The following is a 21457-nucleotide window of genomic DNA, read 5'->3' as shown; positions in this document are numbered from 1 at the left end:
GCTCCTCTACTTATGCTTTTTCTATCGTCAACATTACCAAATTAAAACTTATGTCAGTTCCTCAAAACCAGATCTATCTAAATGATGATCATGAGCAATTGCATAAAGATCTTCTCGAAAAAAAAGGTGGATATAAAAAGAATTGTTGCCAAGATTGATGTTTGTTTGAATTTCTTTGGAAGTCATCCATTTTTAAAACCCTCGAACCCAAGAATAACCTATTGGATTATTAAAGATAATACATGGTGCGATCTAGTTGGAACATAATAGAAAATGTCTATCAGATAGATATTTTTCTTCACGTAGATCTTCATTCGTCATGAGGAAGAATGAAAATTTCTTATTTTGGCAGTCCGATCATGCTCTTAACTCATGGAATAGAATTAACATGGTCAGTACACTATTTCAATGTAGACTTCAAGATTAAACTCATCATCTTGTTTGTACCATAGGCCATAACCTTAAGTTCCTTTGAGATATCAGAATAGCCTTTTTACAATAGTCATACGTGTTTCCCTTGGATTAGAGGAGAATTTTGCAACAATTCCAACAACTTGGGCAATATCTGGTCTACTATGTATAACATATTATAGCTTTCCAACCATAGATCTGTATTGTGTTTGATCATCTTCACCAATAGTGTATTCCTTTGACAATTTACTCCAGTTGCCATAGGTGTACCAACTAGTTTAAATTCATCCATCCCAAATATTTCCAAGATTCCTTTCAATACTTGGATTGAGTAACATAAATACCTTTCAGTGTTTGATAGACTTGCAAACCAATGAAAGTTTTCATCTCTCCAAACATTGACATTTCAAATTCATTACTCATTTGATCAACAAATGATTTACTTGATATATCATTTTCTCTAAATATTATATCATCAACAAATATTTCAACAATCTACACCATATCTTGTGATTCATTCTTCAAATACATAATATTGTTTTCACTTGTTCTAGAAAATCTAATCTTAACCAAATAAGAGTGTAACCTTTCATACCATTCTCTTGGGGCTTGTTTCGGTCAATATAATGCTTTGTTCAATTTGCAGGCCATGTGCTTCTTTCCAGGTTTAGCAAATCCTCCAAGTTGTTCAATGTAGACTTCTTCACCAAGTATTCCATTAAAAAATGCAAATTTACATTGATTTGATAGATCTTGAACTTCTTGTATGTAGCATAAGACAACTATGTTCTTACTCCTTCCAATCTTGCAACAGGTGCAAAAGTCTCACCATAATCAATTCCTTTTTCTTATGCATAACCTTAGCAAACCAATCTATCCTTGTTTCTTACCACTTCTCCATTCTCATTTAGTTTGTTTACAAAAATTCACTTTTTTCTAATCACATTCTTATTAGAAGATCTCGGTACAAGTGTCTAGGTATTGTTCTTCTCAATTTGATCAATCTCCTCATTTGTAGCATCAATCCAACATTCATCATCCAATATAGATTTAACTTATCTAGGTTCATAATTAGCTATTAAACATGTACCTTCTCTTGTTTTTCTTATGTTTTGTACTCCAACACTTCTATCTCCAATTATTTATTCAAGTGAATGGTTCTTTCTCACATATTTGGTGAATACAAGTTCAGTCTTCTGATTCTTTTTGTTTTCTTCACTTAGTAAGAGTACAACTTCATGCTTGAGTTCTATTATCTAGTTCTTGGGTATAACTATCTGAGACTTGGGTGCCACTATCTAGTGCTTGATAATCTTGTGTTGTATCTTGAGTAGAGTATCAGGTGCTTCTTCATAGACATAAATAAACTTATTGTAATCTCCAAGTTCTTTATTTATTTCTAGATCATTTCTCTCTACAATCTCATCAAATCTTACATTTGCACTTTCAATCATCTTCTTAGTAGCCTTGTTCAAACATTTGTAATCTTTTCTCTTAGATGAATATCCTAGGAATATACCTTCATCAACTTTAGCATCAAGTTTACCATTCCTGGAATCTTTGGAAGTAGATGTTACATTCACAATAACCAAGAAACAAAAAAAACTCAATTGAATTCACTAAATTCGCTAAATTTTATGCTGATAGATTAATTCTTTTTGTTTATGTCTACTGAATTTACTAAATTTTATGTTGAGAATGGTATCAAAAGATAGTTATTTGCACATAGACACCACAACTAAATGACATTGTTGAAAGGAGAAATACATCCATCATGGATTGTGCAAGGACACTGATTATTGAAAATGGGGTCTCCCATATATTCTAGAGAGAAGCAATTAGTAATGTTGTATACACACTCAATTGAGTTTAATTGAACCATCCTATAACCAAGAAACAAAAAAACTCCTACAAAGAGCTAATAGACTAACAAACAAAACACCAACATGAGACAAAAAAAATAGAGGACCCAATAGCTAACCCATGGACTTCAAGATAAGACCTCTTCTTCTAGTTAAATTATCTTTTGGACTACACTCTTCAACTCCATAATCTCCTTTGGACTAGACTAAACCCTCTTCTTTACATTTTCTCTAGTTATCCTTCCCAAACCAACAGCCACACTAGCACTCTCCTCAAGATCTTGCTCAACATTAATAATGACTTTAGATTGAAGAGAGTCCCCTAGCTTAGTGACCATGGAATTCATACTATCAAATGACTTCTTAAGGACTTTATGAGTGTCACACATGATCTTTTGTAGAGTAGAATTTTTCCTATTAGCCCTTTGAGTGAGGTCCTCCAACTTCTCCTCATAAATCAACTTATTGTTCTCATCAACTTCCATAAAATATTGAAGCCTCATGTTCTCCTCTAAAGTCCATAGAATGCCAACATTAGGAGGGGAAGCATAAAATCACAATTTCCTTTTGCAGATCCTTAATCTTAGCAGAAAATCCATAATACTTCAAATTTAGGGTCTTAATCTCATGAAAATCCCATTCCATGAAAATGCAAGAATAGACAACACTAACCTTCATAATTTACAAAACTCCAATAACATTTCTTATTTTTAATCCTCAAAATTAATGAGCATAAGACAAATAAAGGAGGGTCTAATATTCACATTCTGATAATCTTTAAACTCTTCTAAAGGAGACTAAGAAATATACACATTATGATCAACCCAACCCTCTTAATATTCCAACAAAGGAGCCTTACCTTTACCAAGATGATCAAAATCAGGATTGGACACAGAGGAGCCTAAACCCTCCTTACAATTTCTCTAAGCTTTGTCTTTTTCTATGGGAGAGGGGAAGGAGTGGTATCTTCGGAGTAAGTATCCTATTTATCCTACAAACTCTCATATTTATCATCTTTAGCATCCATCCCCTTATCTTCTTGTTCCCCTGCACTTGGATGACCTATCCTTAGATGAAGATATATAAACAATATATTTTAGGAGGAGAAGTGGGGCCCTCCTCAAAATCATCTTTAGTCTCCATTGCATGCTCTTCCCAATCAAACTTACCATTCAAAGAACCCTCTCTAGAGGATCAAGTAAATTTTATCTTTTTAATAGGAGGGTTGGGTTTATCCTCCACCTCATCCTTAGAATCCACCCCAGCCCCATCACTTGACTTCCCACTCTTAGCAACACATTTCCTCCGCTTAATACCAGAATGGGGAGTAGCTACCATTTATTCACAAATAAGGAGGATAAGGCCATGGTGTAAAACTTGCTTCTTAGGTTTATGATTGTGAAGCTTAACACTAGAGTTAAGAGTTGACACTAGGTAAAAGGGAAAGAAATAAAATCCTTATGATACAAATGGTTTAGCATTACAAAATGATATCCATGAATCTTAGTGTATCTTCCATCTAGAGTAAAATACTTCATTATGGGATTACATATTTCCCTCCATATTTTCTTAATTTTCTTAGGTTCATGAAAAAAAGAGTTACCTTTCTATAGAAATTCCCTTTGTTGGTCCCTCTTGGGAATTTTGATAATCACTTTATCAAAGTTATTATTGTCCTTATAAAATTCCATCCATGTTATTAAAAGACCAGTAACCCTTTGCCACCATCTCTTCATCAAACACATTATCTTTCCTTGCCAAGGTCACAGTACCAGTGTTGCATCCTTCCACAAAAAGTAAATTACAAGAGGCATAAAATACATGAAATTTCTCCAAAACACCCTCCCCCCCCCCCCCTTCCTCAATTTCCTCCATACATCTATCTACTTTCAAAGATGATAAAACACTGACTTAATTTTCATCAACTCGCCACCCATTATCACAAAGTAACAATGACATTGCTTCCAGTCCTTCACAATACTAAATAAGAAACTAGTCACTAAAAAATCCTCACAAAACATGTAAAAAGAGTGTGAGGCATAAAAATTCATTAAAACATACAACCCATTAAAAAATGTTATCATAAATACAAACTTCAAGTAAAATAAATGTTGTTGTCATGATTAATTATTTCCCTAGCCATGTTGCTCATCTGATCATATTTAAGGAGGGATTTAATATCATTATTTATCTTATCCTTCCCATGTAATTTTTCCCTTATTACACACCCCCAAAATTAGCAAGACCATCGACCACATCATTAGTTTGTGTTTATGAGTATGTGATATAACAATTATCCAAATTTTGAATAATATCCCTTGCTTCTCTAATAATATGATCCATAGTCCATGAAACCTTATCATTCCCATTTAGGTAGTTAATGATGTTATCATAATCACCTTCAATCCACACATTTTTACAATGAATGTTCCTTAAAATTTTGTTTTTTATAAGACACTCATGGCTTCTGAAAAAATGGTTATTCTAAATTCCTAAGGGAAGCACCACTACAACTAAACATATGTTATTCTCATCTCTCATCACTCCCCTACACCCAATTGACGCAAGGTTTCCCATAATTGCTCCATCAAAATTAACTTTAATCCAACCCTTTGGATTCATGAGCAACACCAAGCACTCCCTTTTCTTTTTCATATTTCCAACAAATTTAGAAATGTCCACATTTAGGTTTTGATTTTTAGATATTGACTAGTCCTTACTATCATTAATAATTGTACGTCTATCCTTGATACCTTCCTGCAAAATATTAATATTTATTTTTATAGCTCTGAAGGCTTTTTGAACAACCACCTCTAAGCATAAGGCATAATCCCTATAAATCCTATTATTGTGCTCCTTTTAGACATCCCAAATGATATGAGGAGCACAAAGTGACCACAAAACTCTAAGGAATCCATTTGAAGATGGAAAAATCCATTGGGGAAAAAAATCTAAGATTCAGTTGGGAAAACCCTGTTGGACTAATTGCCAACATTCCCCTTCGGGATTCATGACATGGCTTAATTGCCTTCTGTGTTGTATAAGTCTAGTGGTTGTATTGAGCATTGAAAGGTTGATCTTTTGGTGCACAATAACCCTAATTTGTAACGAGTGGTATCAGAGCTTGGTCATAGGTTCAAATCTCCTTAGGTAACGCTAAGGGGGGATTTTTGGACTAATCACCAATGTTCCCCTTTGAGATTCGTGACATGGCTTATCCACCTCCTATATTGTATAAGTCTAGTGGTTATATTGAGCATTAAAAGATCAATCTTTTGGTGCAATTGAAACCCTAATTTTTAACAAACCCAACAAATATTCCAACACTACAAAAGCATATTCCATAGTAAAGGAGCAATAGAGTACTAAATGAATTGTCGATTCATAATCAACTAAACACAAGTAGCACTAGTTAGGAATAGTAAATCCCCTTTTGCAAAGATTGTGAGCAGATTATTCTCATAAATGTTGATTGATAAGGATTTTGCTTAAATTTAAGTTTAAAATAAAATTTAATAAAAATAGTGTTTGATATGTTTATTTTTTGTTAGTGTAAATAATTAATTATGATTACACTTTACTTAAGTTTACTCAGGATAATGTATTTTTTATATTAGTTGTCATATAGATACTTAGGAATATGCATATACATATGAGTTGTCTTGTTGACAACACAGGAGTTAGCAACTTATTTGAGCACATGGTATCGACAACATCTCTTTATGAGATACATCTATGTAAACTTATCCTCTCATCATCGCACAAGCTCATGTGCTCAATGGAGGATAATCCACTCTTGGTGGACATGTGCTTCGATGTGATGTTTATCTCTTTGTCCACTCTTGGTGGACATGTTCTTAGCTATGATGTTTATCTCTTTATTGACTCCTAGTCATATTAGTTGCCTTTATATACAAGGCACTTCTATGACATATTCATCCAATTATCTCATATCCAATCATTTGATGTCCATTCTCATTTGATCATATCTTGTCTCTCTTGTGCTATCTCTTGAGCTTCTAGATCTTGGCATTTCATTCTTGCCTTAGGCAAATTCTTAGATGGTATCAAAGCTATACCAAATTCTTACATGGTATCAGAGCTATACCAAATTCTTATATGGTATTAGAGCCATAGGATTTCATTGCATAATCATTGGAGATAAAAAAATTTGCAAGTCAAGATTGGAGCTTGGTGGTGCAAATCAAATATTGGTATCACATTCAGAAGGTCAAAAAACCCCCAAATTGACTTTTGTTTCATCAAAATCAAACATCTGAGGTGAAATCTAGAATTAATTAATTTTTGGAGGTGCAACAATGGCGATTCAGGAAAAATAATTATAGAGGTGATTTTCAAACAGTGATATCTCCCTCATACGGACTCCTTTTTTCAAGCAATTTTATTATTATTTTGGGGTAGAATTTTGTGATCTACACATTGGTGTAGGTTGTTCGAGATCATTGTTCTTGATTTTTTTTGCAAATCACAAATCCCATTTTTTCCAACTTCAAAGGCTTAGTTCGGGCTCATCTAAACACATATTCGAGTACTTTTTTTTTGGAGTGCATGATTTTTTGTCTACTTTCCAGATCTGGTATTAGTTTGGAGTAATTTTTAGTAAACATAGTACTTTCAAATTTTGGTCTCATTTTGGCCTATTGGCACTTGTAATTAATTAGATCCTTGAGAGGTCTTGTGTCTTATCTTGTTGAGTCCGATATAGCTTCATATTTATTGTTGTAATCATCAAAATTAGAAGTTCAAAATTAGAAGTCCACTTATGCCCTAAATTGGTAAGTGGCCATTGTAATTGCACTAAATATAAAGTTCCAAATCATGCATTAAGGAGGGGTTTCTTTGTTGTTGTTTTTTTGAATTTTGGGGGTGCATACATTATTTGATCTTGTAAGAATTTGCCTAAGGGAAAAATTCACCTAGGAACTAAGAAGTCAAATACAAGCACAATTGTAGACCAAAAAAGGATATGATCAATTAATCAAAGTATGTCCTAATACATTGCTCTGTTCAGTATATCATCTTGTACACACTAGGAGAGCATGTATATAAAGGCCTCTCATGAAGCACCTAGAATGTCTCTAAAAGAAACCAGGAGATAAGATAAGCATCATGACAACTAAGCACATGCCTTATCCATCATTCTAGATGAGTGGATAAGAATAACAAGGTTGTAGACACCATGTGCTTAATTAGTGTGCTAACTCTTGTGTTGTAGACACCATGTGCATAAAAGAGATGCAGACTCCTATGTTGTCAAAATGACAACTCACAAGAGTACGCATACTCCTAGGTGGCTAATAAATAACTAATAAAAAAAATGAATTAACCTAAGTAAACTTAAGTAAGTGTAAATAGTAAAAATTTATTTACACCAACACCCCCCCTTAAGTGCAACTTAGGGGAATGTCCTTAAGTTCACAAGAACTAGGATGAAAATGTAGAATGGGTCCTGGCTACTAGGGCATGTTAGATACCCATGTACTTAATGATAGGAAAATCTCTATAAAGCGAAGAAAGAAGGAAAACCTCATGGGAAAAACCCTCCCCCAAAAATAGAGATGAAAAGAGATGCATGGATGGATGGAGTAATCAAGACCCCCCCATTACAACATACATCAAGTATATACAAGAGAAAAATGGAGAACAAAATCCCCAAAGAGGAAAAAGTCCCCACAAAAAAGGAGAAGAAGGAGATGAGCTAGTCCCCCCCCCCCCCCCCCAAAAGGTAGTGTGCTGATCAGTGAGAAATGCTTCGATGTAGAAGCTGATCCATGACCTTTGAATGATGTTCCTCCCCTTTGGAAGAAACAAATGTAAGGGTACAAAGGAGATGTGTCCCCTGTATGGAGAAGGAATCTCTAAGATGAATGGTGTCTCTGAAACCTATTCAAGTGTCCTTGTTTCGATACTAATGGTGGCTTCCTCTAAAACTACTAAGAAGAAGTGCAGATCAAATGAGGAGTGATGTAGAACCTATTTCAAAAAACCAAAAATCTTCTCAAATGTCAAAAAGACCTTCTGTAGATGTTGTACATAAGTATCCACAATCACATCAGCCTGAAAAGACTAATCATGTAGAGAATGGACATGAAGGTTAGAGTGGGCCCTTGCAACAACTGTAGAAGGATCATCCTCAGTAAAGAGAAGTGGTAGATCATCAAAGAAGTCTTCCAAATCTATTGTGTGTGACTCCACAAATAGAGCTGAAATGTCTAGTAAGAAGTCATCACCTGAGGCTAGAAGACCATGTGTACCTTGTTGTGCTAAAGTACATGAATCTGTCACTGTGGTAATGAATGAATTATTCACCTCAAAGAGAAGACATATATCATCAATAGTGTCTCCCACATCTTCAATGTGAGACTCCATGAACAGGCCTTCAAGGGCGGGAAGGAAGTCATCGCATGAAGGTAGAGTAGGAAGACATAAAGGGTCCTACTGCACTAAATCTAAAGCATCTGTAGCTGGAACAGGATCAATAGGAGCAACAGGAGCATCTGGAGGTGTGATCTCATCTGAAGAGGAGTTTGTTGCTACTAGAGGTATAAGATCTTCTAGGAATGGAGGAATGTTTGGATCTCCGTACGTCTCCCAAAGATACATCTAATTATCATATGGATCAGATGATTTAATGTTAGACATTGTATCCAGAATGTCATCATCCATAAATAGAAAGAGAGTATGCCAAATGATGTCAATCTAGTCAATATCATATTGAAGGTCTCTCGCATATGGCAGTGCATTGTGCTCATTGAGAATTTTGATAACAAGTTGACTCAATTCTTGATAGTTGTCTGGGGTTAAGTAAATCAAATCTACCTCTTCCATGATGGACTAATCAATGTAACCTCCAAAGAATCAAAGAACCCCCCCAAAAAAGATGCTTTGGCACTTTATAAGTAGTGTGTGTACAATGAGCCACTTGTCAAAATGTACAAAGTGGAATTTCTAATTTTTCTTTTACAACTACCTTTTGAGGCCTAAATCTAGAACTAATCATTGTAGCTCAAAGATACAACAATTCTGAAAAGAAATGAAAGCAATACAATGCAGAAAAGCCCCTAGTTCTAAAAGTGAGATTTTTGACCACACAACCCTAGAATTTGACTTTAGATCTGGAAAGTAGATGAAAAAATATGCACTTTCAAAAAAAAAAAAAAAAAAAAAAAAAATATATATATATATATATATATATATATATATATATATATATATATTTTTTTTTTTTTTTGAGTCCAGATGAGCTCATACGGAGCGTGTCAAGTTGCAAAATGTAGGATTATGCAGGTACAGTCACCAAAAATGCAATTCCTACAAATTTAATGCACAAAAACTAGAAAAGAAGACCACCATTGGAAAATTCAAGAAATTCTACCCAATTTTAAAAAAATTGCACTTGAATCAGAGTCCTGATGACCAAGTTATGGGCTCGCAAAGTTAGGTGGCCAAATCGAAAAGCAATCTGGAGAGGGGTCTGGAAGGAAAATTGTGTGATTAAATTTGATGGTCAAATGGTGGTTACTACAGTTGTAAATGACTTGGTTTTGATGGACAGATAGTCGTCAAATTTAACCTCATGAAATGATGATGTCAGTAAAAAATTGGGACCCCTTGTTGATGTGGCAGTATAGTTGCTGACATCACTCGTACGAAATTGTACAGACTGGCCAGATAAAAAAATGACGTGTCAGGTATGGTAGGGACAACTGGTGTATACATGGCAAAACTTGGTGTGTTTTTCTGATTTTAGGTGTTCACTGCGTGTCAAGTAGACACGTAGCAGTTAAGGATTCACATGTGTGGCACTGAGCATGAGTGAACATGGCACCTACAGTATGTTGTGTGGTGAAGGATAAGTGTTCTACATGGACTATTTATAGGTAGAGGGTTCAAACAACTATCTACATGCCAGAATTATTTGTCGGAAACCTTACTCATGGGCCAAAATTTGATCGCTAGAGTTACTAACAGTGATCGCTAGATATCTAAACAGAGGATGGGAATTTAAAAAATTATGGCCAATTTTCTTTTTCCACAGGCTGGAAGATCTCAACTGTGGGGCAAAAACCTTTCACGTGCATCGGAGGTAGTTTTAAAGCTACTAGAATATCAAAAGGTGGATGAAGAGTTAGTCCCACATGCATAAGATAAGGGGACCCTTTGTGGTGTAAAACCTTCTTGCCACGGGAGAGAGGTAAACGAGAAGTGCTCATAGGTTGTGTTGAGCCAAACCTTGCTTGGTTGCTCAGTCGAATAAATAGAGAATATTCTCCTTGCAGCAAACAAAATATGCCTCCAAATGGCAGAGTTGGGGTGTCACTGCCTAGTTTTTCTTAAAAAATTCTTTGCTGGGTGCTCGAAGGGAAAAAAAATTTCTTCTAAAAATACAGTAAAAAATAATAGAGAAAAAAATGTAGATTTGAATAAATTAATTAAATCTACATAAAAGACCATACCCAAACTGCAAATCGGGGCCTCTGAGTTTCGATTTGCAAAAAAAGTTTTGCCTCACAGTTGACTTTGGCCGAAGATAGCCGAGTTTATAGTCAATCTTCACTGATCAACATTTCAGACACAATGGCGACGTTAGATCTAACTCTAAACGCTCCCAATTTCTACAATACTCTAGATTCAGGCTGAGGTGTTGAAGTAACAATGGTCTCGAATGACTATATGATGAGAAAATCTCCAAGCTCTGATACCATGTAAGAATTTTCCTAAGGGAAAAATTTACCCAAGAACTAAAACTCAAACATAAGCACAACTGTAGACCAAAAAAGGATATGATCAATTAATCAGAGTATGTCCTAATACATTGCTTTGTTCAGTATATGATCTTGTACACACTAGGAGAGCTTGTATATAAAGGCCTCTCAGCAAGCAAGTAGAATGTCTCTAGAAGGAACCAGGAGATAAGATAAGCATCATGACAACTAAGCACATGCCTTATCCATCATTTTAGATGAGTGGATAAGAATGACAAGGTTGCAGACACCATGTGCTTAATTAGTGTGTTAACTCTTGTGTTGTAGACACCATGTGCATAAAAGAGGTGCAGACTCCTGTGTTATCAACATGACAACTCACAAGAGTACACATACTCCTAGGTGGCTAATAATTTTTTTTTTAAAAATTCATTAACCTAAGTAAACTTAAGTAAGTTAAATAGTAAATATTTATTTAGACCAGCAGATCTCATGGAGTCATGTCAAAAGTGTCACTTTGATTTAAGATTCAAATTGACAAAAAAAAACTATCGAAAATGGAGTGCTTTGATGATTGATCATATAAGAGAACATAAGGAAATGTTTCCTTATCTATATTCAAAGATATTTCCACCTAATACTAATTGGGGATATCTTTCTTTTCTTCTTTGCTTTATGTATAATAGTATGAGTAAGGAATGTTTTGCTCCTCTTAGTAAGGAAAGTAGTCCTTGTGATGTTTGGATGTGTCTTTGGGAAGCATACAAAGATCCAAAAGTCCCTCCATTACCAGAGGACATTCTACCTCTAGTCACTCTAGTTGTGGTACCTACAACTCTAGTCGAGATCATACCTCCTGATGCTCTTGTTGCTTCTACTGATCCAGTTCCAGCTATAGATGCTCCTGATTTAGTACAACAGGAAACACCATGTCTTCCTATTTCATCTTCATGGGATGACTTCCTTCCAGACATTGCAGTGTTATTTGTGGAGTCTTACATTGAAGATGTGGGAGACATTATTGATGACATCCATCTTCTTTTTGTCGAGGAGAATTCTTCTTTTAAGTTGTGAGGGAACACTCTGACCCTCAACCACTTGATCTTTCTTTTGAGACTGACATGATTGTGGACACTTATTTTCAGCAATTGGAGGAGGACTCTTTTACTTCAAAGGAGACATATCAGTCTTTGGAGATTGTATTCTAGTTTCCTCAGACATCATGTCTTTTGAGGATTCTTTCTACTAGTTGGGGAGCATTCTCTACTATACCTATGGCACCACTTCTTCCTACAAGGAGGAACATCATTCAGTTTTCATGGTGCAACTTCTTTAGTCATCAAGGAGCTTCTTTCATGGGTGTGCATTCATCATTGAGGGGAGGCCACATTACTTCTCTTCCTATAAGGATGATTCCTTGTCTTTGGAGTTTGATTCACTTTCATACATGGACATGGTACCTTATTTGCCACCTTCTTTTGGGTATCCACCAGATTGGCTTGTGGAATCTACATTCATCAAGGACTTGTCAACATATGAGCAAAATTTAGAGGCAACATCCATAGCATACTACATACAGATTCCTCATCCATCTTCCTATCTACAATAGGAAGTATGCTTGCACCTATACTTGGTGTATCTTCTTCCTAAAGGGAGAAATGTCATTTGTAGTCATTGGATACTTTTTTGTCTTCATGACATCCTTGTAGGAGATTATTCAATATGGGGGGATACCATCATGTATTTTTCTTATTGGAGATAAATGCTTGTACATCCATGATGTATGGGGGGTCTTGATTACTCCATCCTTGCATGCATCTTGTACTACCTCGTCTCTCTTTTCACAAGAGGTTTTACCTCTTTCTTCATTTTCAAAGAGATTGTATTGCATTGCATTGCATAGCATTATATGTAGAGCATTGCATTTGTACATGGGTACCTAACATGGCCTATTAGCCCAGACCCACATTGCATCTTGCATTTAGCTTTGTGAGCTTAAGTGCATTCCCCTAAGTTGTACTTAAGGGGGGTGTTAGTGTAAACAATTTATTATCATTACACCTTACTTAAGTTTACTTAGGATAATGCATTTTTATATTAGTTGTCATATAGATACTTAGGAATATGCATAGACATATGAGTTGTCTTGTTGACAACATAGGAGTTAGCAACTTATTCGAGCACATGGTCTCTACAACATCTCTTTATGAGATAAATCTATGTAAACTTATCCTCTCATCATCGCATAAACTCCTGTGCTCAATGGGGGATAATCCACTCTTGGTGGACATGTGCTTAGTTGTGATGTTTATCTCTTTGTTGACTCCTAGTTATATCAGTTGTCTTTATATACGAGGCACTTCTATGATGTATTCATCCAATTATCTCATATCCAATCATCTGATATCCATTCTAATTTGATCATATCTTGTCTCTCTTGTGCTATCTCTTGAGCTTCTAGATCTTGGCATTTCATTCTTGCCTCAGGCAAATTCTTACATGGTATCAGAGCTATACCAAATTCTTACATGGTATTAGAGCTATACCAAATTCTTACATTTTTAAATATAGTTTTTAATATTAAAAAACTTTTAATACTTAGTATCATATCAGTCATGGTTATATCATTAAGGGAGACATATTATAAAATAAAATAAATCCACAAATATTTAATATTTTTAAAAATTTGGTGGCATGAGATAATACTATATGGTATAAAGTTGAACAATAAATCACAAGCTATACTTATTGAAACAAAGTTTTTTTTAAAAAATATTGTTTAGGGGTAATATGGAAGTGATAAATTTAGAAATGTAAACTAGATGAGATGAATTCATTAGTTAAAAATTTTCACCCTAAGTCATTCAATACAAGAGAAAGAGGGGATTCCAAACATAACTCAAGTTAGATTAGCAAAACTCAAATAGAATGAAAGAATGTCAATAATAAACCTAAATATTCCAGGGAACTATGAAGCAAGTCCTTTTTTATGTACAATTCATTAACCTTGGATTTAAAATGTGATTAAAGTAGGTTGATTGAATTGATTGATTCAATGTGAAATTAATTAACTTTCCTTGTGTCGATTACTTTAAATGCAAGAAACATATGTACATTCCTAATAAAGAAAGAAATTATATATGAGAGATAAAAGTAAGAGAGAGAAAGTGATTAACCTCAAAGATGAGAAGTACAAGTGACCTTTTTGCTCAAAAAGTTGTTGATCGAAAACTGTGACAGAAAAACTAATTGTGGATCTGGAACTAGAACAAAAAACCCTTAAATTAGCATATATCTAGGTACACGTTGACTTATATAAGTATATGTTATTCCCAACGACCATTTTCCTAGAAGGCATAAGTATAATCAGCCTTAGTCTTGCAAATGACTCTAGATAGTAGGTTTTCAGATCCAAATTTATAATCATGATAACATGATCTTATGCATAATAAATTTTGACTTTTTCTATAGGGAGGGGTTTTCCCTAGTCAATCCCCCATTTAGGAATTAACCTTGAAAGAGAAAAGTATAAAAAAATAATGTAAATTAGTAAGATAAATGCAATGATTCACCTTACTTGATGAAACCTTTATAGGAAGAGTTGTGTTATTGCTAGATATTGTTGTTGAATCTTCAATAGGAATGTAGTAAATCTTCACAAATGAAATGGGTCTAATCAATAAAAAATCATGAAGCCATGGATGTATGTTGATCTAGCCACAAGTCTCATTGGCATTAAGATTGTTAAATTGTGTTGTCATTGATTCGAAATTAATCGAAGGAAGGAGAAGGTACAAGGTAACATGGTTACTTGTAGAAGAGTAAACTAGTATGCATATATATACCACGTCACTAGTAATAGACAAGTGCAAAGGGATAGTTGATCATAGATCATCTATTAAGTGAATCAAAATGGATATGACAGAGAAAATGGTGAAATGACAAAAATAGACAAGGATAAAGGCAACACATAGGCTTACAGTTCAAATGGCAAGGCTACCATTCTAGATCCCAGGAGTAGGTGACATGGGTTTTTTGTGAATGGGTCAGACATGGAATTCAAATTTTGAATTCAAAATCAACCGAGATATTTTTGTCATGGGTAATTGTGCCTTGAAATTGTAGAGTGCATATAGGCTCTCATATTACATTCTACAAGTTTGAAGCGAAGGAGAGATAGAGAATAGTCTATGGAAGAATGAAAAGAGTTGTTCATAGTGAAAGATATAAATAAAGGTAATTTTTGAGAGGAGTGATACAAAAATAGGTTTTTTTGAACAACAATGGGTAGAGGTGAGACTGAAAGGGATCACATAACAAACGAGAATACTAGTCCATCTTTGAGGATATGTAATAGAGATCTAAAAGGAAAGATAGTACTATATATAGATCTTATACATTAGATTGTTTTCTTACCATTGCATCTAGTTGTAGCTCTTAATAGGGAAAGTTTCATTAGGAAGATTTATTAAAATCCTTTAACAAGGTATCTCTTAACATGATATTTGTAAATCCTCTAACAAGGTAGATTTCATAGATTTGTGTAACCCTAATAGGTTATATACATTCCTAACAAGATGTTTTTCTAGAATAAATAATTATACCTCTTAACTAGATAACCCTTTACATGCAATATAAGGGCAAGTGGTTATATTATCAGCATTGTGGTTTTCATCCTCTAATCAATGGTTTCCATGTATAAATGTCTATTTAATTTGATGAATTATTTTTTGTGTGAGTTTACATGGTTCTACTTTGCTACATTTATCATTTATGTAGTTGTTAAGTGGTTATTAATAAGTTTGAATAGAATAATTTAGAATATAACTAGTTTTAGTATCAATGTTGATTCATCCCCCTCTTATTACTAGTTGGGACTAATAATTTGTATCAGAGCTCATACCCTTGTTGCAACAAGCTTGACATCTTGAAGGAGGATCCAATGGCATGTCAGAAAGTGAAGTCTACCAAGATAACTAAGAGGGGGGGTGTGAATTAGTTTTATGATCAATACAACATTCATTAACCTTATTAATTCTCAAACATGTGATCAATAGTAACAACAACCATAAGAAGATAACCATACACAATAACACTAGATATGTTAACTAGGGAAACCCTTGATTAGAGTGAAAACCCCAATGGGATGGGACCCATAAAATGATATACTAATATACAAGTTCCTCGTGAGAGGATGGACTTTGTTAGGAGCCAATAAAACACATTTAGTATATATCAGTCCCTATTAGGAGACTTTGAATCCTTGTGAGGAGATTCTAACCCCATTAGGAGTAGTAGAAGGCAGAAGGACCCACTGTCCAAACAACTTCAAGGGAAGACTACCAAACTCACTGTCCAACTGGCCTCTATATTATTCCTTTCATAATAATAGAAATTTAATCAACTATCCACTAGCACTCTCTACCAAATATAATCACTGCACTCATTTATTGTGCCTTTGCTACACCAAATAATTCTCAAATCTCAATACCAGATATGCAAACTCGTATCAGTTTAATCCCTTCAATTTCTTACTTGCATGTAACTCACAGTTACAATTTTCTCTCTATTTCAAAAGTATCTCATACTTGATCACACTACATCATAAGGAAAATAACTTTCCTTTATACCAAGTCCTCAAAACAATTCATCGAATCAGCCTTGAGGCTTCCCAATTACAATTATAATAGGACCTCATTAAGATAAAACAATACACACTACATTGCATCTTTTCATAATTACATAATATTGTCAGCTCGCAGTCTTTACAAATATTTCATGTGTGACCTTTGACTTCACACACTTATTGACATCATCATCAAGATGTCTTCTAGCTCTATCTAACTGAGCTCAACCAGATTCTATCCATGTTAGGAGATATAATCCAATTACCAAAAACCACTTCTTAGGAACTTTGTTTGTAAACTATCTTCTATAATTATCGAATAACTACTACCAATCTTTGACTTTCTACATGTGCTCTTAGCCACATTATTAGGACACTCTATAGAACTCACTATCAACTTCACTCGATCATCTTCAATACTGGAATTGTACGGTCTTTATCTCTATCTTTTGCTCTATCTATCTTCATTAGTATGTTGACATCAATGACAAACATAGTCATGAATGCAACCCACGATCATGCTAACAATCTCCTTAATGCTCCAACAATGCTAGGATACTCCCCCATAGGAATATCATCAGTATTCATGCTAATGTGGCATCTCTCAGATTACAAAGACATCTCAAAGAAGCAATTCACACCATTTAAGACTTGAAGGATAATTTTGGGAAGTCCCTAATGAAAAGGAAGAAGATGATGAAAAAGGTAAGTGAAAGCCAAGAGATTATTGAATAGATGGAAGAACACAACATTTTTGAAGAGTTAAAAGAAGCAATATCTAGCCTGATGACTGAGAATGAAATTCTAAAAGATAAAATTGCTTATATGAGAAAGGAGAAAGAAGAGATAACAAGAGAAGTGAGAAAAGCTCAAAATGAGTGAGACAATTCCTCTTAGCAAAAGATGAGGTTGAAGTAACGATTAGAAGAAAGGACACTTAGAAAGCTAAGGAGAGTAGACATCCTCACATGAAATAATTTTTGTAGTTGACAGAGAAAGTAATCAAGGTAACATAGGAGCTAAGGAGTACAAATGAGCATAATGAAAAGTTGAGAAAATTCAATGAGATCTTAAAGAAAATATTTAAGCAACTGAAATCTCAAAGAAGAAAAAAAAGCATAGTCACTCTTGGCTACAAAGGATAGTAAGATTGAGGAATGTGAGACCTTGGGAGAAAAGAACCCAGACAATTGAAGGCCAGGAAGCACATCAGAAAAAGGTAAAGGTATTGCTAAAGTCGCTTATTATTATGGTAAGAAAGGATGTACATCTATTGTGCATTGGTTTGAGCAGACAACACATGTTAAGAAGTGTACCTTTGAAGAGTATTGCAACAAATGTCATTTTTATATCCATACAACACAATAGTTTATATCTCATTTTAATGAGAAAATAACAAATGGATGTTTCTATTATTAGAAAAACTATGGACATAAAGCAGAGGAGTGCAGAGAAAGATCTAGAGACAACCAATCATCTCCAAAGGCAATGAGTCCCATTAGGAGGGACAAGTTTCCCACACTAGTTTGCATGACCTGTGGAAATGATGGTCAGCCAAGAACACAATGTGTGCTAAGGATGAACCAAAGAAGCAACACTGAACCATGGAAAGGTATCAAAATGACTTACTACATATGCTAAAATATTGGCCACCTTTCAAGAGATTGCAAAAGTATTAGAAGACCAAACAACAAGTATCCTATTAGCAAAGAAAAGAGAATAGCTTTTGAGCAACATAAAAAGGACTTCACTAAGAAATATATGATGAAGAGTGAAGTGGTAAAGGTAGTAAAGCTTGATGAGGTCATGAACTCACAGGTCATTGGTGAGACCTCACAAACAAACTAAGCTTACTAAGCTTAGAGGTATTATAAAATAAAAGATCAAATCATAAATTAGTCTTGTTGCTTCCTCAAATTATTGGTTGGAAAACCTATGATCCTTCCTTGCTCAATTCTGGGTAATGCAACACAATTTGGTCAATGATTAGGATTAATCCTTAGAGATCAAATCTTGTTCACTTTAGGATATTCTAACCTAGGTGGGTATACTTGGTGGAACTGTTTGATATGGCTTATGAAAATTTCACTAATTGATACTCTTGAGATAGCAAGTTATTTTCTAGAATAAATCACAACTATAGAACTAAATTCTTTTAAAATGCTTAAAAGGATGATTTTAATGTAAATGTATGATGGGAATGATAACTATGACTTAATGTGATGCTAGTAATCAGATAGAGAACCTTACCAATTATAACTATCGATAAACTTAACACTAGCTAGACTAGTCCTTTTCTACTAGGTAAATAGAGTCCAACCTTAAATCAAAGTATCATCAAACCCTTGAAGACAATGTACACACCACCAGTTATTGTATAGATAACTTATGGAATATGGACCCTAGTCTAAGTGGATTTAACCCCAATAATGGAGACCAATTAGAAAAACATTACATAACATACAACATTTGATAATCAGAGATACATATAAAATTCAACCCATCAGCAATAACATAGATTTAAGAGGACAATACTAATAATAAGTCATTGAACATCTAGATATCGGAATAGAGTATCAAAGAAAAGTATCTTATATTACTATATTAAATAAGGAATAAGAAAAAAATAGTGAATATTGCATAAATATTGAAATTACATCAACCATTAAAGTTCAAACTACTTTATAATATTGCATAAAAGGGGAAACATGTCCAAAATATCAAATCGTATCATGTATAACTTGCATGTATATTCTAATTTATATCAAAATGAGATCCTAGTACCCTTTCTTATACAAAATAAAAGGGTACAATAGAACTTCATATCTCTTCATTACACGAGTATTCATAACTAATTAAGTACTTATGCATATAAACTAAAAAATTACTTCAACAAAGGATTCATGTCATTCATTCTCCAAGAGTGACCTATTCTTCTTTATTTGTTGTTTCTTCCACTTGCATTGATTTAGGTATTGCCATGTAGTCATTGATCCATTTGAAGATGTGTACATGTGTGGGCCATGTGAATCTGGAAACCTCATGAATGAACTTCTATATATTTCATCGATTTCTTTTTAGAAACAATTTTTGTGACAAAAAATATTCACACAAAATCAAATCGATAACAAAAAAAGTTGATATACAATCAAATTGATAACAAAAACTATTCACATACAATCAAAATGATAATAAAAACTATTCACACACAATCAAATTGCTGACAAAAATTGTTCATACAACAATCAAATGATGACAAAAAATGTGCACACATAATCAAATCCAAAAAAAAAAAAACAAACAAACAATATTGATGGATTGTGGAATTATGATAGATCCAATTGTCACTTTTTCTAGTAGCAACTTAAACATCAGTTTGAAATTTAACAAAATTTCTCTCCAAAATAATGACCTTATCCAATAGGGCATGTAAATTATTTATCTAGAAATTCTCATTTTCTTTGAAGTGGACCATAGCCCTCTATGAAAATTTCATCATCTCATCCTTCCATTCCTCAAAGCTTCTGATATTTCCATAATTATCCTTCAAAGCAGGTATAACACAATACTTAAAAGAGGAAATGAGAAGTACCTTTTGTTCAATTTTATGTTGTTCTTACTTCATATAAACTAGGTTCTTTGGTATAGCTTCCAACAAATTAATTGCATCCTTAATTAGCCAAGGAGCATCTAGACCCCTCTTGGTTATCTCATATAGCTAGCCCAATTCATACTGAGAAGGCTTCCATTTCATTTCCAACTCCAACAATATAACCTTGTTCTCTTTGAAGAAAGAAAGCATGTTATTCAAGGATTGGAAACCTTCATACACTTCATTGCACTTTCCTATAATTATCTTGATCTTGAATGCCAACGTATCCTCAAGGTTCTTATAAGTGCATTCTTTGTGCATATCTTCTTCCTTAACTTCTTTAGGTTGTTTCTCCTTGACTTCAATGACTAAGGTTGTTGATTGATGAACAATAATAGCTCCAGGTGTTCGAATGGATTTAATTCTATTAATATGACTCTCCAACCTCCTTGTTTTTACATGCATTGTATTAATAATTGCATTCATGTCCATTTCTCTTATCGACAACTCCTTAATTCTTTCCTTTATATGCTTTATTTGAGCCCTATTGAACATGGATCTATGCATTAATTCATTTACATAAAATAAGGGGTTAGTATTATCTATAGTTTGGAATACTTCCATTCCTAGTGTCCCCTTGGAGATGTCAATTAACTTAGGCTTATCACCTTTAAAATTGACCCATGTAGCCAATGGTTTTTTTGGGGATCAAATCTTGACCCTTATATTATCTCCAAAGTTTAAATTTTGGTGGAAAATGTTGCATCATCACGCTTCCTTATATAATTCAACATGAAAATTTCCTTGAGTCTTAGGCCAGGCATAATGAGGATATCACTCTTGCGCACAATCTCTCTTGCTTCTTTCTCAGTGCAGTTTATATCATCAAGGAAAACTCATCAATCATATGTTGAATTATAGTAGCATTAAATTCATCAATCCTTTCTAACCTTTTCTTCTTTCTCTCATCAAAATATTTTGTTGTATATTTTCTCCATAATTCTTCAAACTCCTAGGTCCTGGTAAAGTCCTACTACTCAATGAACCACTAAGAAATAACATCACTTTCATCTTTAGTGTCAATTGATGTATCATTTTCCATTATCAATACATGATAGCCATGTATCTCTTCCTTAAACACTAGTGTAGGTTGTGGTTCATTAATTTTAGTACCTTCCTTTAGAATTTTTATAATATGGACAACCTCATCTAACCCCTCTTCCTCACATGAATCCTCATA

The sequence above is a fragment of the Cupressus sempervirens genome, chromosome 10 (assembly GCF_028749045.1).
Source record: "Cupressus sempervirens isolate cs-2001-9-10 chromosome 10, ASM2874904v1, whole genome shotgun sequence".
Lineage (NCBI taxonomy): Eukaryota > Viridiplantae > Streptophyta > Pinopsida > Cupressales > Cupressaceae > Cupressus > Cupressus sempervirens.
Note: the sequence above shows the minus strand (reverse complement) of the source record.